Source organism: Buceros rhinoceros, unplaced genomic scaffold (genome assembly GCF_000710305.1).
Source record: "Buceros rhinoceros silvestris isolate BGI_N320 unplaced genomic scaffold, ASM71030v1 scaffold13349, whole genome shotgun sequence".
Taxonomy (NCBI): domain Eukaryota; kingdom Metazoa; phylum Chordata; class Aves; order Bucerotiformes; family Bucerotidae; genus Buceros; species Buceros rhinoceros.
Window position 1 is genome coordinate 34,895 of NW_010431014.1, and position 5,690 is coordinate 40,584.

At 44.1% G+C, this 5,690-nt stretch overlaps 1 pseudogene; it reads left to right on the forward strand.

Annotated features, from left to right (window-relative positions):
- LOC104499715 overlaps window positions 1-5,690 on the forward strand; it is a 33,532-nt pseudogene that overhangs the window by 16,809 nt on the left and 11,033 nt on the right.

Sequence of the window (5,690 nt, forward strand, 5' to 3'; positions counted from 1 at the left end):
CTTTTCCATTGTCCTTCACAAACAGACATGTCACAGGGCCAGATTTGTATCTGGTCTCACCATTTACACCTAATCAAAGTGAGTACAAAGCACATAGAAAACATCATCACCAGCAGGAACACAGGAAATTCCGACTGGGCTGCCATGCAAGCTCCCCACTTCACTCTTAAGCAATCACCAGTGGAAGACCCAGACGTTCCACAGTCACACAATGTGCTCCTAACACTGGTGTCTGATTCTGGGTGAAATACGGGCTGTTCCCACACCTGCTGACCATTACAATAGGGAGCCAGGGCAGGGGGGTCTTCCTGTCAGAGAGCAGACTGAAGCTGGGGAAAGCAGACTGATGCTTTTCTCTGGAATACTGCTGAGCAGTCAGGAATTGCACAAGACAGGAGAACTGTCACGTTTTAAACGGTTGTAGGATACTATGTGGCCAAGGGCACTCTGACAGAAGTAGACCTTGTATTGATGTGGTTTTGAAAGAATTGGGTTTCAACAAGAGTCCAGTTTCAAGCACCCAGCCTATAACGTGCTTGCATGATCAGATTTGTTACATGAATCCATCTTCAGAATTTCAACTTAACCTCACCCAGTTTCCTGAGATTCTTTGTACGCTTCCCAGTACTTAATGCTCTGTTCTCCAGAACCCACCTAGTTTTCAGGCATTTGAGGTTTCTCTTTAAAGTCTTCATGGACGGCAAGCCAAAAACCCAGAGAAGCCCAGGTTTAACTAGGTGAATCAACTTCCAGGTTAGGATGCCTTTCAAAGCACTCAGATTTCATATTTTAGAGAATAAAAGAACTCGTAAGGCATGATCATTGCCCTCATTGTGTTGTCTGACTCTTTCTTGACTCCCATTTTCTCACTGTTTCTGTCTGACTTCTCAAAAAGTCCCGTTTTCCTGTGGGAATTTCTATCAACCCTGCTTGAAAGATTCCTCAAGAATCATCTTCTCCAAGTTTGTCCTCATACAATGGACACTCACTAGCCATGATTTTCAGTGCACTGTGGGCTTAAGTCAGAATCTGAGAGAGAGAACTAAACATATCATGTTCTGTTACTGCAGTGATGGCTTTCAGCCATAACTCTTCTGGCAGGCAACAGACACGTTCTGTGGTGTTCTGCCTAGAATACATCACAGTAGCATTAATTTAGACAAAACTCTATCTGTTGATCATGTGTGTCAAAATGTTTATTATAAGTGAAAGTTGCAGGCTACCCTTCAGGTCAAGCTTGGCCCTGTCTTGGCTGAGAGAGCGGTTAAAGAACAATGGGACGCTCATGTGAATGAAGTGGGGGAAGAATTTTGGGGACAGTCAGACTGATCTGTGTCATTAGAATTGGAGGAGATTATTAAAGACAGAATCATCCAACTCTCAATGAAAGATGACTTTGAAATGTTACACGTTTTACAAACCCACATCTAAGATCTCACTGCCATGAAATCCAGTTTGCCTCCCACCTACGTACTGATTCCTTGAGTGCTCCTTCTTACGACTGAACCCTGCGAGTCTATTTCACGGTGGTGTAGTCAAACCATCCGACCAGCTCAGAGGAAGCATCTCTGCCAGGGGATCATGGTCCGCTTTCCTATCCATGCCTGAGCAGGACAATCTGCTCATTATTGAATCATGTGCATTACTGTGATTTGCATAGGAAATTCTTCCCTGACTCATCTAATCGATTTGCTGGAGATTGTTGAACAAGATACATCACCTTTTGTCATTTTAATGATAAATATAACGTGCCTTTAATATGTTCTGACAGGAGAGTGAAAACCTGGCTGATGCTGAAGAGAGATGTGAAGGACTCATCAAAAGTAAAATCCAGCTGGAAGCTAAAATTAAAGAACTCAGTGAAAGAATGGAGGATGAAGAGGAGACAAATGCTGAACTGACAGCAAAGAAGAGGAAACTTGAAGATGAGTGCTCTGACCTGAAGAAAGATATTGATGATCTTGAGCTGACTCTGGCCAAAGTGGAAAAGGAGAAACATGCAACAGAGAATAAGGTGGGAATCCAGGAATTCTGCTCCCCAGACAGTTTTCCCAGACAGTTTTCAGTTTTGTGGAAAGCTGTGGTTATTCATGAGTGCTCTGAGTGGAAGTGGAACGTGCCCAAGGCATAGGAGAGGGCAATCACCACTTAATCACATAATAACATTTTTTTTTGTTAAAATTACAGCTTCCTCTTATGAAAAATATATTTTCTGTGACAGTTCAAAAAGAACTAAGAGGTTGTTACAGTGCTCGATAGAGAATTTCCAAATTTGGCCATTTGTGTCATAAGGAACCGGTATATTTATGTCTCCTGTGGATAGTGGAGGGCTCTGGGATGCTTGTGAGGAGCTCAGCACAGAACAGCTGTGCTGGTCCTTTCTCACACACGTTGAGGAGAACTGATCTTGCAGATGTCAAATGTTTTCTTACAATTCTCTTGTATTTAAGAAGCCTGGGTCTCAGTGAGGATGGGCATCTGTCCATCCATTGACCTGACGATACGATGAGAGCTCTTCCTGACTTTGAAGGTTCAGATTGTCGGAGTAGCAAGGAGGATCATTAACTCACTTATCCCCCAGTAAAAGCACGGGTCTCTCCACATACGTCTTGACAGTCAATGTGAAGAGACAGAAGTAAGGTATATATGTCAGAATTCCACAGCCCACCTCTGTGGTGACGGAGTTCAGTCCTGCTGTGGAGACAAGCAGAGACGTAATTCACTGCCATCATGGAGAACACCACTGGATCCTAAGTCTGCAGTTACAGATATATGGGACATTTCTGTACTGGCGCTTGGAGCTGGCACTGGCTATTGGGATGAGAGAGTGTCTTATCAGGGTCAGACAGCTACAGCACTTCGTCCCTCCTGTCAGTCTTTCCCATCCGAACGAACCAGGCAGGCTGAAGCACCATGCCTGCTGTGTGTGAGACGAGGGTGCTGGTGTGCAATGCTCCACTGAAGCACAAGGAACACGTTTCCCAGATGAAGCTAGCAGAGCTGGTACATCCGGCAGCCCCGTTGGAAGCACCCGCCCTAAATTTGTGATCTCCTGTTCCAAAAGTGTAGGGTTCTTTGTCGTGTTTGTGTGCTCCTTTCACTCTTCTGGAAAACTTAACATATCTTTGGCTGCGGTTGGCACTTGATAATATCTTTTTAAAGAAATCTTGCGGAGAATTTACAGCAGTTTGCCTGGCCACAATATCACCTGCAGGGAGTACATTATCTGAGCATTATCTTTTGTAAAGCCCAGCGGGAACAGCTTGCAGGCACAAGTGAAGGTCTAGCTCATGGTCTGCTACAGAATCCAGCAGCCCAGGGCTGGTAGTCAAAACAACGAAAGCAAGGATTCATACCACTGCGGGAGCAGAGGAGTGAGACCTTCAGGCAGGATGTTTGTTGCTACCCTCACCATGAATGATAGACTCTCTGTGGAGAGCGTTTTGACTACATCCATGCAAGATTTTGCAAGGATGCACTCACTGTGTTCTCAGTCCAGCATTCCTCAAGGCACCCTTCATAGCATGGATACTCTCTAAACAGGTCAAGAATCTGACTGAAGAGATGGCAGCTCTGGATGAAAATATTTCTAAGCTCACTAAGGAGAAGAAGGCTCTCCGGGAAGCCCATCAGCAGACACTGGATGACTTGCAAGCCGAGGAAGATAAAGTCAGCACACTCACCAAAACCAAGACCAAACTGGAGCAGCAAGTAGATGATGTAAGAAAAAAAAAATGTTGGGTTACGTAAGTGGATGCTCTGATGGGTTAGAAAAGACTAAAAATCTGTGGTTGGGAATATAAGCAACACCTCAAGCAGCTAAGCCAGCTCTGATAACTTCAGCCAGTTGACAGGGTGTTGTGGAATCCAGGACATCATTCATCTGTTTCTGACTGTTTAAATTAGGTTCATCACTGGGTATTTCAGCACTGTGGGCTTTCATTTTTAGCCAGTTAGCCAGAGCAGTGCTCCTGTGACAGTTCGAAGTCTGCTGCAGAGCTGGTTGAAGTCTCTTACCATGGTGTCCTACAGGAATTGTGCACTCCGGGCATCTGTCAATATTTAGCAGCCTGTATGCTGGGAACCACAGCCATTGGCAAGCTTTAATCTCTGTATTTTTCAAAAACTTGCATTTCAACTGTGCCCAGCCAAGCTGCGGACAGATTAACATCCAAACCCTCACCACAACAGCAACCCCGATCTTGCAGCGAGTTTAGCACAGGTGGAGAGGAGACAGGATCTGATTGTTTTCTCTGTTCTTTGATTTCCAACTCTAGGCAGATTTTTAAAACAAGAATAGTTACTTTCAAAGCATAATTTATGTGTTTCAAAGTATGTTTTATGTGCTTTAGCTTGAAGGAAATCTGGAACAAGAGAAGAAATTGCGAATGGACCTTGAGAGAGCAAAAAGAAAAGTGGAGGGAGACCTGAAAATGTCTCAGGATTCCATCATGGATCTGGAAAATGATAAGCAACAGATGGATGACAGGCTGAAAAAGTATTGCACTGACTTGCTATGCTCTGAATTCTAAAATTCATTTTTTATCTTAACTGTATTGAATTTGCATTCTTGCTCTTTAACAGAAAGGATTTTGAAATTAGCCAGTTGCAAAGCAAAATTGAAGATGAGCAGGCTCAAAGCTCTCAGCTGCAAAAGAAAATTAAGGAGATTCAGGTAAAGTCTAAGAGCTATTGATATTTTTAGTAGCCGACCACAAGTTCCTTAGAATTAATTGGTGTTTATTATTAGACTCGTCTACAAAATATTTTCCTACACATGAATGAAACAATTAACACGGACTCTGGTGCTGTTCCCATCTCAGGGCACTTTTACAGAAACTCTGGCCTCTAACCGTACAGATCTATGTACAAAATTTCTTACATGAAGCTTGTGGCAGACTTTGAAAATGGATCAGGTACTGAGTTACACCAGTCGTAAAGCCACTGAGGATTACTGTTCTAGGAAAACAACCGAATGTGGTCAGGACGGAGATCACCTTCTAAAAGCAGAGTCAGGAAGACAGTTCTCCTCAGGGCTGTTACCCCACGGTTGTTCATCTCAAGGGTCCTTCCGTCATGTTTGCTGAGGGAGAGAGGACGCTGCTTTCTTTTGGCCTGATCTTTTGGAAATTTCTGATAAACTCGCATTCCTTTACATTTTCCAGTGACAGATCCCCTGTTTCTTCAGAGAAGTGCAATACTAGATCCTTCGTAACATGATAAATCCATTCTGAGCTGTAACAGAAAATGATTCATCAGCTTTTACATTCACATTGCTCGAAAACTCAATATTCCATGTCCTAGGACACAATTCTGTGAAATTTCAAGTGGAGCTTCACTCTCTATGCTGATATAAATGGATGTGAATGTTTCCTCTTTAGTCCTTAATGATAATTTCGTATCTGTCTGTGCAGAAGTCCTCGTTTAACCAATGAACTTTCACAGGCTCGAATAGAGGAACTGGAGGAGGAAATTGAGGCCGAGCGAACCTCTCGAGCAAAAGCCGAGAAGCATCGTGCTGACCTCTCGAGGGAGCTAGAGGAGATCAGCGAGCGCCTGGAAGAAGCAGGAGGGGCTACGGCAGCTCAGATCGAGATGAACAAGAAGCGTGAGGCTGAGTTTCAGAAGATGCGTCGTGACCTCGAAGAGGCCACACTGCAGCACGAAGCCACGGCTGGCGCGCTTCGGGA